The sequence below is a fragment of the Macrobrachium nipponense genome, chromosome 47 (genome assembly GCF_015104395.2).
Source record: "Macrobrachium nipponense isolate FS-2020 chromosome 47, ASM1510439v2, whole genome shotgun sequence".
Lineage (NCBI taxonomy): Eukaryota > Metazoa > Arthropoda > Malacostraca > Decapoda > Palaemonidae > Macrobrachium > Macrobrachium nipponense.
Window position 1 is genome coordinate 17426354 of NC_087222.1, and position 15288 is coordinate 17441641.

Sequence of the window (15288 nt, forward strand, 5' to 3'; positions counted from 1 at the left end):
GGCTATACTCTGTCTCTACAAAGGGACTTAGAGATAGCAGAGGACTAAGATCTTCGGGATCTTATACGATACCTCGATACGACCAAGAGTAGGATATCATGTACTTCGAGTTGGGATCTTTTCGTGACCCGCAGATTCCGTGTTCCGACAAGTTGGAACCTCTCCTCAAGCTTCTTTTAGAAATTTTAGAAATTTTATGAGGGAATTCATTTTTTCTCTTGACCTTACCAACTACGAAGAGGACAAGTGAATTTTTTGTGTTTTGGAATCTCGCATCAGATTCAATGCAGACTCGGCGATTGGTTCTTGCCAGCATACTATGTCTGGCAAAGGACTAAAACCCTTCTAATCCTGGCTCAGAGCTTTGAAGTCAAGGGGCTTTCCCAGTTGAGAAGGGAAGAGATAGAAGGTTCTATTTGCCCAGGCAGAGTACTTAAGTTTTATCTTCAGCAGAAGAAATGGCTTAACTTTGCCTACAGAGTCGTTGGGATGCGATGGGGGCTCAAAGCGCTTCCCAGAAGGTAATCAGAGGGACACGATAAGAGCCAAGAAAGCCCTGGGCTCGCCCACTTTCGGCTCGGAGTCTCCTTCGACTTCCAGGCTCCTTCCCCTCCTTCGGACAAGGAGAGGGAAGATTCTGCAACGAGAAACCTCCTCAACATGTAGGAATAGATCTTGTTTGCAATGGAAGTACTCACAAAGGATCCTCCTTGGAGGAAGACTCTTCTCTCTTGTCCTGTTTAGATATCCTATCTTCTACTGGATGTAACTGGCTACAAACGCCTCCCCTCGTCAGAGGCCAGAGGCTCAAGGTGGAAGAGTTCCTTCCACCCTTCTCCTGTCTCCTGATAAACTATTGTGGTTTGTTCAGGATCCTCGGGCAACGTAGCGCCAGCTAGGCGCCAAATGCCAAACAGGCGAGAAACGCCAGAGGCAGACAGCTCAAATAAACGCTTTTTTTTTGTCTGAGGCGGAGAAGGAGCGGGCCTCCTATCTGGCGCAAATGCGCCAGAGGCGAACAGATCGGACAGAAGAGAGTATCCGGTGTGGACATCGCCAGCCAACCTCGAGAATCCAGCCAAGCTAGAAGCTCCAGCTAAGGGGGAGGACCTAGCCGGGCACCAGGTGTCAGAAGCACCAGCCAGGCGCCAGAAACGCCAGCCAAGAGTAATGCGCCAGCCAGGCGCGAGGCGCTACCCAGGCACTAGGTGCCAATCAGGTGCAAGGCGCCAGCCAGGCTCTAGGCACCAGCCAAACGCGAGGAGCCTGCCAGGCGCGAGGCGCCAGCCAGGCGAGAGGCTCCAGCTAGGCGCTAGGCGCCAACCAGGCGCGAGGCGCCAGCCAGGCGCGAGGCACCAGCCAGGCGCGAGGCCCCAAATCAGGCGCGAGGCACCAAATCAGGCGCGACCAAATCAGGCGCGAGGCGCCAAATCAGGCGCAAAGTGCCAGCCAGGCGCGAGGCACCAGCCAGGCTCTAGGCACCAGCCAGGCGCTTGGAGCCTGCCAGGCGCGAGGCACCAGCCAGGGGAGAGGCTCCAGCTAGGCGCTAGGCGCCAGCCAGGCGCGAGGCGCCAGCCAGGCTTCATCCAGAAGAGATCTGTATCAAAGAACGCCCTGGTCTTCTTTGAGAGAGTGTGATCTCCATAGCACTTGATAAGTGCCTTGATGTTCCTTCAAACAGCTGAGAATTAAAAACGCAGGAAGTGCAAGCTTTTGCGAATTCTTGTTCTTTCCATAACAATATGTCATAAAGGACATATTAGCTGTCACTTAAGGGAGATGCAAATCTGTATTGACTTCCCATTACCAGAAGGATGTCAAGATAACCTACGAGAGATCCTTCTCTTTTGGTTGATACGTGTCTGCGGATACGTTGCTGGGATAGGGAGCCGATACTGATCCTTAACTAGTGAGTTAAATTTTATTTAACGTCGTGTTTTTCTTTGGGTTGTTTGAAAGGAGTTTGGGGATAACTCTTTTCAAATTAAGCACTAACCCTCGTGTTAGGATCAGGTGATCGGGATCGGTGTTGTGCTCCTTAATTTTGCCACTAGGCATAGGTGTATTGTCATGTAAGTGGATAAGACCCCATTGACAAAGGCCATCAGGCTCTGTTGAGTAAGTGGATAAGACCCCATCGACAGACCCACAAGAACTCTTAGCCATAGGTCACATCCTCGCTGAGGCTCTTGAGGCGAAGCAGATTCCTAGGTATTAACCTTGGAATCTTCTGCCTAAACAAGTAGGAACCAAGGTTTTATTTATTTATTACCTACAACGTATGTTGTTTACCTGTCTATTCAGTAATTAGCTGTCTCTTACCCTCCTCCAATGGTGTGAATCAGCTAAGTATATATCTGACAGGTAAGTTGAATGTATAAGAATTATATTGTTATGATACAATAAAGTTTTATACATACTTACCTGGCAGATATATACTTAGCTATAGACTCCGTCGTCCCCAACAGAAATTCGAATTTCGCGGCACACGCTACAGGTAGGTCAGGTGATCTACCGCCCTGCCGCTGGGTGGCAGGAATAGGAACCATTACTGTTCTAGAACCAGATTTTCTCTTCCACTTGTCTCCTGAGGGGAGGTTGGGTGGGCAATTAATTGTATATATCTGCCAGGTAAGTATGTATAAAACTTTATTGTATCATAACAATATCATTTTTCATGATAAAATAAATTTTTGAACATACTCACCTGGTAGTTATATATATATAACTTACGTCCCTGACGTCACGGCAGAATTTCAAAACTCGCGGCCATCGCCGATTGGGTAGTCAGGTGTACCACCTGTGTGACCTCTACCCAGGTACCTGGAACCATTCCAACTATTCCTCAGATCTTCCATGCCCATAGTCTCTAAGGGGAGGAGGGTGGGAATTAAATTATATATAACTACCAGGTGAGTATGTTCAAAAATTTATTTTATCATGAAAATAACATGTTAAGGACCTCAGGTTTGTATAATTAGGAAAAATACAATATACTTTAAGAAATTGGGATATTTGTAATACTCCCAGCTCATGAAGGAAAGATACTATTCATTTGATTGTCAAATTTAGAGTAAGTCAGGAATTTGTGGTAAAGCAGAATCTAGTAGAATTGTCGACCAACTTTAGCCTGAATAAATTTGTTGACTCTGAACAGATCTAAGGATGCTGTTTTATTGCTTCTTCTGAGACATTGTGTCCAGATGATCATTGCATTGTGATATTTGATTTTCCAGAGGATGCTTATTTTAGAGTTGTTATGAATGGGACTATTCAGAACATGTTTTTCTTAGATTGCTTATTTTATTTCAGATTATTCCAAACAGGAAAATTACTTCAGTTCCTAACTAGGATTGAGTATTGTACATAGAACATCCTGTGAAAATGGAAGCTGCAAAATCGTCCTCATTGTTGTTGCTCAAAGAAGAGAAGGAGAATTTGGAGGAGGGTCCAACTGAAAACACAGGGGAAGGCTCTTCGTTTGCAGACCCCTTCTTAGAAGTCAAGGCAGAACCAGAATTTTTTGACGGTGGGGAATTGAATGTGAACTGTTTATCCCAACCTATAAAGTATGAGGAGGAGGACAGCTCTCCAAGCTGTGATGATGGAAGTGGAAAGAAGAAGATATGTATGGCAGAAGAAAATAGACATTTGGGTAGAAAAATCACAGCAGGGAAGCAAATAAGTTGTGCTGAATGCCAAAGGACATTTCCAAAGATGTCCCAATTGAAATCCCACATGAGAACTCACACAGGAGAGAAACCATATATTTGCTCTATATGTCAAAGAAGTTTTTTTCATTCAAGTGGTCTCACAGAACACATGAGAACTCATACAGGAGAGAAACCATATACTTGCTCTATATGTCAAAAAAGTTTTTCTCTTCAATGTAATCTCCAAAGACACATGAGAATTCATACAGGAGAGAAACCATTCACTTGCCCTGTATGTCAAAAAAGTTTTTCTCAATCAGGTGATCTCAAAACACACATGAAAACTCATACAGGAGAGAAACCATACACTTGCTCTATATGTCAAAGTAATTTTTCTCTTCAATGTAATCTCCAAAGACACATGAGAATTCATACAGGTGAGAAACCATTCACTTGCCCTGTATGTCAAAAAAGTTTTTATCAATCAGGTCATCTCAAAACACACACAAGAACTCATACAGGAGAGAAACCGTTCACTTGCCCTATATGTCAAAAAAGTTTTTATCAATCAGGTGATCTCAAAACACACACGAGAACTCATACAGGAGAGAAACCATTCACTTGCCCTATATGTCAAAAAAGTTTTTATCAATCAAGTGATCTCAAAACACACACGAGAACTCATACAGGAGAGAAACCATACACTTGCTCTATATGTCAAAAAAGTTTTTCTCATTCAAGTCATCTCAAAAGACACAAGAATTTACACTAGACAGAAACTGTTTACTTGATCTCTGTTCAAGTAGTTTCACATAAGTGACTTACCAAACAATTACATTAGCTGTACGCTTTCTTACCTGGCAGTCGAAAATTCAAATTCCTGGTGGCGGTAGCGCCATTGTTCGTGTAGGTGATACAGATCCCGCCCATTTTCAGGAATACCTGGTACTGCTGAGCTTAAGACTTCAATTCGTTTTCTGCCGGCCACGGGGTAACACCGGTGGTTTGTGTTGCAGTCGACTTTCGTCGCCATTGTGGATTTTTTCTTTTTGGTGATGTACAATTTCTTGGTTGGCTTTTTTGCTTCATCAGTTAGCTGCCTAGTTATTAATGAATTATTACGAAGATGTCTGATGCTAGTTCTTCTTCAGTTAGGTTTTGCAGCAGTGGTTGCAAAATTAGATTAGCTAAACTGTTACGATCCGCACTCCAAATGTGTTAAATGTAGGGGGCAGTGCTGTAGCAAGGAATTAACTTGTGATGAGTGCCGTAGTTTAGATGAACAAGGTTGGAAGACTTTTCAAGCTCATTTGGATAAGATGGACAAAGATAGGAAAAGGAAATCAGCTCTTAGAGCGGGTAGTAAAACTAGAGTAGAGACAACTCCTGTGCCTTCAGAGGCAAACAAACCATCACTATCTTCTCCACTTTTATCGAATATTTCACCTATTGATAGTCCTCCAACTTCAGTACCAATTACTCCAGACCAGGTATCCCATGTTTCCGATCCCAACACCATTTCCTTGTTAGAGTCCAAGATGGACAAGAAATTTGAGTTCCTGGCAAAATCCGTTATGGATTTGGGTATGTCGTTTCGTGCGTTCGTAGAGGAGTCAAGTGAAAAGGCCAGTGTTAGGCCAAGGGTCAGTGTCGTGTCCGAGGAGGCGGCTGTCCGTTCCCCATTCTCCTAGACGAAGGTCACTGTCATACTCCCCAGCTCCCGGGAGAAGACATACCGGAGGTCGAAGGGAGACTGGGGGAGTTTGCCCACAGTCAGTCACCGACTCCGTCGACACAGTCGACTCGCGAGTGTCCAGAAAACGCCGCTGGAAAGGCATAGATATCAGTGATGCGCAGTTGTCGTCTGACTCGGAAGTGCAGTCGCCTGTGTCGAGGCAAAAGTGTGGTGTGATTTAGTGTCGCGTCTGTTGAAGAGACATGCCCAGCGTACGAGAGGGATGTCGCCGCCTGTTAAGAAATCCAAGGAGCACTGGAGTCCACAACCTTCCTGCAGTTTTGTACTGGAATAGTTTTTCTGGGCAGATCATCAGTCCTCTTCGGATAGCATAACTTCAGACTGAGTGAGACGCTCACGTGCGTCACAGCACTCGCGCACTTGCGAGACTGCCTCGCCTCGTTGTGTATCGATAGTTCATTTGCCTCAAGGAGTTTCGACTCGTTCGCCCCATTCGTCTCGAACTGTTTCGACTCGTTCACCTCGAGCTGCTTCGACTCGTTTGCCTCATACGTCTCGAGCTGTTTCGACTTGTGTGCCTCATTCGCCTCGAGTTGCTTCGACTCGTTCGCCTCATACGTCTCGAGCTGTTTCGACTCCTGTGCCTCATTCACCTCGAACTGCTTCAACTCGTTCACCTCATACGTCTCATGTTGTTTCGACTCCCAATCGTTTGTTTTCGAAGAAGAGCCGTACGACAGCCACGACTTCGTTTTCGCCTAAGGATGATGCGAAGGCCAAACCTTTGCTTGAGGATTCTGCTTTGGGTTCCTTTAAACATCAACTTCAAGAATTGATGGTCTTTTTAAGGAAGACAACGAGCCAGACGGAAGAGGAAGACGGGGTATCGGCCGTCCTGTCGGAAGAGGAAACTCAAGACCAGGATGCGAAGCCCTCTTCTGCTTATTCTAGTCTATTAAGGTTTCTTTTACAGACTTATCCGGATTTTTTTTAACCTGCTTCGCCTTCTTCACCTCCGTCGATGTTTGTGAAGGATAGGAGATCAGCACCTTTCTCAGTCCTCGAAGAAAGCACTGAAGGATGTAGAAGAGTGGCTTGCTAAGAAGAGGGAGTCAGGCAAGGCTTCGTTCGCTTTTCCTCCATTGAAGCTGCAGAATAAAACCTACAGGTTTTATGCGACTGGAGAAGTTCCTTCTTTGGGAGTTTCTGCCTCCTCCCAAGGAGATTTCTCCGGTCTTGTGGACTCACGCAGAACAGCAGCGTTCTTGGCTGCGAAAGTGTTGTTCTCTTCACCCGAGTTGGATCACCTAGTGAAGAACGCATACAAATTGATCGAAGTCTTCAGTTTTCTGGATTGGACTATTGCAAGGTTAGCCAGAAAAATTGAAGATTGCCAGTCTCTAGATGAGGATGTTTCTGTCGAGAGATGGTTCAGGGGAATTGGCCGCCCTATTCACTATGGGAGTACTAAAGAAGAGAGAATGGTGGTGCTCCTTCATATCTCGAGGAGTAACTACGAATCAACAAAAATCGGCTTTGTTGTTCTCCCCCTTCAGTAAATCTCACCTGTTTCCAGAAGAAACCATTAAACATGTGCTGTTGGACCTCGAGAAAAAGTCCACCAATGATCTTTTCTTTCAGTCAACGAGAAGACCTAAGGTACCTCCAGCGACAGGAGCCAAAGCTTCTCCTCTTCAAAAACATCCCTTTCGAGGAGGTAAATCGAGGTGGCAGCAGAGATCAAGAACAAATTTACGAACCACCTCCAAGTCTACCAAGAAACCTTCCTTTAAGATAGAGAAATGATCGGAAGGTCCTTCACACACCCGAGGGGGCAAGACTCCACGACTACTGGGAGGAATGGAGTCGAAGAGGAGCAGAACAGTGGGTAATTCAGATGCTTCGAGAGGGATATGTGATCCCTTTTACGCAGGATCCACCACTGTACAATACACCTGTCTGTTTGACAGCATACTCGACAGGATCAACAAGAGCTTTGGCTTTAGCCAAAGAAGTAGAAGGGCTCATCAACAAAGAGGCCATAGAGGAAGTAACAGATACGAACTCCCCAGGGTTTTACAACAGGCTCTTCGTAGTCCCCAAGGCATCAGGGGGATGGAGACCTGTGTTGGACGTAAGCGCTCTGAACCTCTTTGTCCGGAAGACGAAATTCCGAATGGAAACCAGTCGATCGGTAATGTCAGCCATCCAACCGGGCAACTGGATGGTATCTCTTGACATGAAGGATGCATACTTCCATGTCCCCATCCATCAGAACTCCAGGAAGTTCCTGAGATTCGTCTTCAAGGAGAGAGTCTTCCAGTTCAGAGCCCTATGCTTCGGTCTATCAACCACCCCTCAAGTATTTACTCGGATTCTCGCTCCTCTAGGAAAGTGGCTGCATTTGATGGGGATCAACACAGCTTTTTACTTAGACGACTGGCTCCTGAGAGCCAGATCCAGATGTCAGTGTGTGAAGGACTTGGAGAAGACACTGACTTTGACACAACAATTGGGTATCATAGTAAACACAGAAAGTACCAATTGATTCCAACTCAGAGGATTCTCTATTTAGGGATGATACTAGACTCTCTAGCTTTTCGGGTTTTTCTCTCCCCGAAGAGGATAGAGTCCTGCCTGTCAACAGTCCAGCAATTTCTGGTTCGCCTGTCCTGCTCAGCGCTCAACTGGATGAGCCTACTCGGGACCCTGGCTTCAGTGGAGAGTTTTGTCAGGTTAGGACGCCTACACATGAGGCCGCTTCAGTTCTTCCTGAAAGCAAATTGGGCTCGAAAGACACAGTCGGACTCACTAGTTTTCCCCCTGACGGAAGAGATAAAGATGGATCTTTGTTGGTGGCTTTCGAGGGAAAGATTATAAGAAGGAATCTCCCCAGTCGTGTTGAACCCCGACCTGCAGTTCTTCTCAGACGCCCCAGACAGCGGATGGGGAGCCCTCCTAGGAGACAAGTGAGTGTCAGGTCTGTGGACAGAACGAGAAAAGACCTTGCACATCAATGCGAAGGAATGAAGGCCATCCTCTTAGGGCTACAAGCGTTCGACCATTTAGTCACCGGAAGAAACGTAGCGGTCTACTCGGACACCACCACAGCATTGTCATATGAACGGAAGCAGGGAGGCACCCACTCGTTCTCTCTTAACAAGATAGCCGTAGATCTCCTCACCTGGACAAACGAGAAGAGGATCACCCTTTTTCCAAGATCCGTGGAAGGGAGAATGAACGTACTTGCAGACGAACTGAGTCGGGTAAATCAGGTGTTACCAACAGAATGGACTCTGAACGAGAGAGTGTGTCAGGACCTCTGGAAGCTTTGGGGAAGACCATCAATAGATCTGTTCGCCACATCAAGGAACAATCGCCTTCCAATTTTTTGTTCTCCGATTCCAGAACCACTAGCGTGGAGAACAGATGCAATGCTGCTAGATTGGACAGGACTGAACGTTTACGCTTTTCCTCCCTTCGGGATGATAAGAGAGGTTAAGGGGGCCGGCCGGCTAATGCCGTTTTTTAACGACAGGACTTTGACATTCATACCACTTAATTAGGTGACTTGGGACATCTCCAAACCGCATATGATTTTCGCCTCTGATCTTTGGTTTTGTGACGCCAGGGCAATTTATCCCGAAAATAACCATTTTTCAAATTCTGTCTCCTTCCTTGATATTTAATATTAAGACCTGGGATTACTACCATATATAGACCTGATGTAGACCTCCAATCAAATGGAGAGTTTTTTTTCTAAAAGTCATTTTTTTTGCTAGTTACGAATTTTTCAATATGGTAAAAAATTAAACCCTATAAATCACGAGGAAAAAATTTATGAAAAAAAGACGAAACAAAAATTGGAAAAAAGGGCTCTATTTGATTGTTCTATAATGTCTTTCTGAGTTATATACCAAATTCCAATGTTATAGCTTTAAAACTAAGTGAGGAGATAGATTTTGAAGGTCAATAAGTATAGTTTTGAGATACGGGCGTTCAAAGTTTTCCTTCGTATTTCTATAAAGACAAAGTTAATAAATAATGATTATTATGAATGTATATTTCTTTTTTGTGAATTAATAAACCAAAACTATTTTATTTATCATAATTTAATCATAAATGATGATCCCTTTGCTCATATATCGTAGCCTGGGGCACTGCTTGAGGCAAGATGGGGCACTCCTTCCTACGTAACCCCCTCTCTCCCCTTCACTAACTCGGCTTATTACAGCGAATTTTCTTCTGTATGTTAGCGCGAGATATTTTCCTTGTATTTTCCTCTTTGGCATGATGACATTCTTGCCGAAACAAAGATAAACAAATGTAAATGCGTAAATGCAAGAGAATGTCAGAGGTGAAATTCGAAGGTGTACTCTTTTTACAAAGACAATTTAATATATCATGATTATCATGAATTTCATATTCCATTTTGGGTATTAAAAAACCAAAACTATGTTATTTATCATAAATGAAGATCTCTTTGCTCAAAGATCGTAGCCTTGGGCACAGTGTGATGTGTGCTGTCAGGCAAGAAGGGGACGTTACTAGGCAACCCTCCCCTCTCTCTTCACTAACTACGCGTATATTACGATATTCTGTAATAATACTTGAGCGATTTTTCTTCGTCTGCATGTTAGTGAGATGTTTTCCTTGTCTTTTCCTCATTGGCATAATGAACTTCTTGCCGAAACATACATAAACATACGTAAATGCAAGCGAGTGTCACGAGGTGAAACTCGAACGTGTAATCTACTTGAAGTCTGTGGTCCAACTGATTCATGATTGAACCAGATACTCTCAGTAACTCGCTTCTGCGAGCCACGGAATCTCTACAGATGCCATTTCTTACAATTTCTTTGCCAATAATTATTAAAATTTACGATAACAGAAGAAATATTGCATTTTCTTGTACGGATGAATGTTTTAGGCTTATTGAGTTATGTTTACTAATTACCCTGTAACTACGAAAGTAAGATTAATTTTGACGAAATATTTTGTATACGTATTCTCAATTGCCATATGAAGCTCCATGAATTTTTTCATGACTTTGCATTTTTTGCCCTATACCACCATATATAGGGGTTCCGTCCGGCCCCCTTAAACAAGCTTCAATCACACCAGAATGTGACAATGACCCTAGTGGCGTCATTCTGGCCCAGGAAAGAGTGGTTCCCGGACCTTCTCAATCTGCTGGTGGATTTTCCTAGACTACTTCCACAAAATCCATCACTTCTCGAACAACCCCATTTCAACCGATATCACCAAGGGTTGTCCGCTCTGGCCCTGACAGGATTCAGACTGTCAGGAACCTGGTCAGAGCAAAAGGGTTTTCGTGAAGGGCGTCAGAGGCTATTGCTAGCTTTAGGTCATGGTGCAGACGACATAGCATCTCTTCTGAGACATCTATAACAGAAATTGCAGAATTTTTTTTATTTCTGAGGGACACCAAGAAGTTGGCCACTTCAACTATTAAAGGATATAGGGCCAAGCTTTCATCGGTTTTCAAGCATAGAGGCTTCGACATTTCATCAAATCAGGAAATCAGTGACCTGATCAGATCCTTTAGTTCCTCCAAGATTTTCAAGCCTGTAGAAGTTGAATGGAACTTGGATATAGTTTTAAGGTGGCTCAACGGCCCCCAATTCAAACCATTGAATTCTGCAACCTTGAGGGACGTAACTAGGAAGATAGGAAGACACTATTCCTAGTTGCCTTAGCCACAGCGGGAAGAGTAAGCGAGTTGCAGGCGATGAGTAAGGAAGTGGGTTTCACCCAGGGCAATGCAGTTTGCTCGTATGTAACAGATTTCCTCGCTAAAAATGAGGATCCTTCGAATCCTTGGCCCCGTTCTTTCAAGATAAAGAACCTAACGGACTTAGTCGGGTCAGAAGATGAGGAACGTACATTGTGTCCGGTCAGAGCCATCAGACACTACCTGACTAGGACAGAAACTGTGAGAGGAGAGTCGAACCGACTCTGGTGCTCGGTGAAAGACCCGTCTCGGCCTCTTTCAAAGAATGCAATGTCCTTTTTCCTGAGGAGTTTGATCCGAGAAGCGCATGCCCAAACTCAGGAACATGCTCTTAGGGTGCTGAAAGTGAAGACATGAGATTCGTGCGGTAGCTATGTCATTGGCTTTTAGACAGAATATGTCTCTATCCTCCACTATGCAAACTACGTTCTGGAGGTCGAAATCGGTGTTTGCATCTCACTATTTGAAGGAGGTAGAAACTACTTACAAAAACTGCTTTAGATTGGGACCGTTGTCAGTAGCCGGAATGGTGTTGGGAGAGGAAGCATAGGGGACTCGGTTTTTTCCCTCTACTGTCTCCTCGCCTTGAATTTGAGGTTTTTTGAGTTTGTGGGAAGCCTGGGGGTACATGTACCTGAAGTACCCACCAGTCCTTATAACTGGTTAAGGGTACCATATTGCTTTTAGTGTAGGTGATGGTTTTTTGTATGGTTTTTTATCTGGTCTTTTCGCCCAGGGCAAGGGCAAATCATTGTTGTTTTTTGTCAATCATCGGTGAACTTCCATGATTGCAAAAATCCCACCATTAGTAGGGACAACCCTGGCCTTTACTGCCACGTCTCCTACATGTGATAAGAGTGCCGACCAGAGGCAGTATCTACCTGTAGCTGCTCTCTCACAAGGCAAGGTACTGCAGACATTATATATAATGTGAGCACATGACTTATTTTTATTCAGAAAGCTGTCCTTATACCCACCTTCCGGGTAATGTAGAGTCAGCTAATGTCATTGTTTGGTAAGTCACTTATGTGAAAATGATATTTTAATGATAAAATAAGGTTTCACATATACTTACCAAACAGTTACATAATCAGAGCCCTCCCTCCTCCCCACAGATGGACGTTGCGGCTCAACGAATTGAAGTCTTAAGCTCAGCAGTACCAGGTATTCCCGAAAGTGGGAGGGATCTGTATCGCCTATACGAACAATGGCACTACCACCGCCAGGAATTTGAATTTTTGACTGCCAGGTAAGAAAGCGTACAGCTAATGTAATTGTTTGGTAAGTATATGCGAAACCTTATTTTATCATTAAAATATAATTTTTTTATTTCATTATTTTATTTAACTTGACTACTTTGTCTGTCTATCATCAAACCTCGCAACTCAGTTTTCGACCTGTTCCCTTCGTCCGATGGACTTGAAATTTTGTCTGATCACTCAATCCCAGTGACAATACGACCTTACAGGATCAGTAGGTCAGCAGTGACCTCTCCCAGTATCTCCTTAGGATTTGTATGAAAGTCTTCTTCGGATTTTTCACAGCTTCTTTGACTCGGTAGAATCTGCCTTATAGGTAACCTCCTCCCCTCCCCTCCCCTGCCCTCCCCTCCCCTCTCCCTCGCCTTCCCCCTTCCACTTCCCCCCTCTTCCCTTTCCCCCTCCCCCTTCCCATCCCCCTCCCCTTCTCTTCACTACAAGAAATATATTTTTTCTATTTCTTGTAGCATTTCCCTCCATGTTTGGGGCTCACGCTTTTATTTTTGTAGACATGATTAATAGAGAGAAAATCCTGGTGCGTTTAAAAAAATTATTTTTTTATTTTTAGTACATTTTAATAAAAGCAATTTTTTAAATACAGAAATTGTCAAAGGACATAATGGAAATCATTGTAGAGAGAGCGAGGACATTCTCCATTCATGTCTCCTGCATGGCAAAGGCGACATTTTGAATCAAGGTGTCTCGAAAGTTGTGTGAAAACTCATGGTTGAAAGAAGTCTCATCCTGTATCTGCACTTGGTTCCCAAGAAGTCATTTTTTTTTTTTTTTTTTTTATCAGGTCCATCTTAGAATGAATGTGTTCGCTGAGAAGAAAGACGTCATTCTTTCACACGATGGTAAAACGGTTTTTCTCTTGTAGAGTCATAAGATATGTGAGCACTCATGGAGGATAGATATTGTTCTATTACACTGCGTCTTATATTTTTGTCTTGTAATCTATAAATCACAGTCATTGGTTCTGAATGCCAGACTATTGTCTTTCAGGTGTCAAAATACACAAGCAAAGTCACTCATGAGGGACGATGTTCAATTGCTCTGATAGATTTGTTAATGTTTTGCACCCCAAAGCAAGTTGCATTTGATGTGGAGATAATTATTATGAACTTGTCTGCAAAATATATTAAAAAAAGCAGCTGCAACCTAAAGGAATATAATAAGAAAAACCATATTTATATTTTAAGTTCATTGCCATCATCATTGCCATTAATCAAAGAAGAGAAGTAGAATTAGGAGGAGGGTCTCACTGAAAATGCAGGCAAATGTTCTTCATTCGCAGTCTTTCTTAGCAATTAAGGCAGAGCCAAAGTATTTTGGCCAGAGTAAATTTGATGCGAAATGGTTTTATAACCTTTATGTATGCAAAGGTAAAATAAATTACTTTTAGTTTTTTCTTACAATTGTTCTCTTGTTCTCACCGATCAATGTACAGTACTTGGTTAAGAAGTTTTCCTGTGATGTCTCCACTTTTCTGGTTCCTGTGTACTTTTTGTGTGGTTTCCAAATAAAGAATTAGTATTGTTTTTGGCTGACATGAAGTTTTCTTCCTTTTGTTATTCAGCATTGTGCATGTATGCACTTTTATATGTAGTTGTCAGCTTGATTATTTTCATCAAATGTCATTTTTAGTGGAAATAGAAAGATTGATTTCTTCATTACACATCAACGAAATTTAGGTCCAGTTTTATTTGATTATTTCTTATGTGTTCTTGGTTTTAATCTTCTACAAAAAATGTGATACTGCATTAGTCAGTAAATCCTAATGCCTTGTATTAGCTCACTAAATACAGTGGACTGTATTGTTTTGTTCTAGGTTAACCAGTCAGAAGTGTTGAGACTACTTATTTTGTAAATGACTAAAGTAATATATTGTTCTGATAAGATTAAACCTCTCTTTTAATTTTATTTAAATTTTATTGATAAATAATAGAAATAGTTTATTCATAAATAAAATCTTTCATTTGACCCCATTAAAACTTAAATAATATCAGTATAATATTCTACACTGCCAAAAGTGAATGAATGCACCATGATGTGGTCTGAATGCACCGAGTATCTGGTCCCAGTGCACCTCTTCCCAATTGAAGTGCATCTTTCCTTGCATCAACTTCATTCACATAACAGCTGCCCTTTGGCAAACTGTATAGGTGACTATATTCACTTTGCAGGATAATTTTCTTTGATAAAGTATATACTTTATCAAAGAAAATAATCCTGCAAAGTGAATCAGTTTAAAAAGTCTGGATAAAAACAGAATTTTCATACATTCAACTTACCTGTCAGATATATACATAGCTATCGACTCCGTCGTCCCCGACAGAAATTCAAATTTCGCGGCACTCGCTACAGGTAGGTCAGGTGATCTACCGCCCTGCTCTGGGTAGCAGGACTAGGAACTATTCCCGTTTTCTAATCAGATTCTCTCTGTCGCCGGTAGTATCAACATTGTTGTTACTTCCTCCTGACTGGAATTCTTTTTTCACAACGCTTTTGATCATCTTTCGACTGATTTTTGGTGATGTACTTGGATCGTTGTTTGGCATTCGCTATCGTGGACTGGTTTTTGGACTTCGCTTTGGATTTTCGTGAATATGTCTGATTCTAGTGTTAGCTTCAGAGTGTGTGTGAATGAAGGCTGTAAGGTGAGGATTCCGAAAGCTTCGGTAGATCCTCACACTACATGCAGTGGTTGTAGAAAGGTTGAATGCTCAATTGAGAATACGTGTAACGAGTGTGAGAGATTGAGTGCGCAAGAATGGAAGAATCTGACTTCTTACTTGAAGAAGTTAGAGAAGGATAGAGAGAGGAGGCGGCTTCTTACAAAAGCCGGAAATGTCTAGTATTTCTGTAGCTTCTTCTTCTTCTCTTAATTATGCCCATTCTGTTTCAGCCCGTTCACAAGTTTAT

At 42.9% G+C, this 15288-nt stretch overlaps 1 long non-coding RNA gene and 1 pseudogene across 1 annotated transcript in view; one reads left to right on the top strand and one right to left on the bottom strand.

Moving 5' to 3' along the window:
* LOC135204736 (uncharacterized) overlaps positions 1 to 13902 on the top strand; it is a 48396-nt gene extending 34494 nt beyond the window's left edge. Inside the window, exons 2-3 of the long non-coding RNA XR_010312320.1 lie at positions 3313 to 3529; positions 13566 to 13902. This is a non-coding gene — a long non-coding RNA (uncharacterized LOC135204736). The remainder of the gene's footprint in view (positions 1 to 3312; positions 3530 to 13565) is intronic.
* LOC135204737 (zinc finger protein OZF-like) overlaps positions 1 to 15288 on the bottom strand; it is a 500203-nt pseudogene that overhangs the window by 374083 nt on the left and 110832 nt on the right.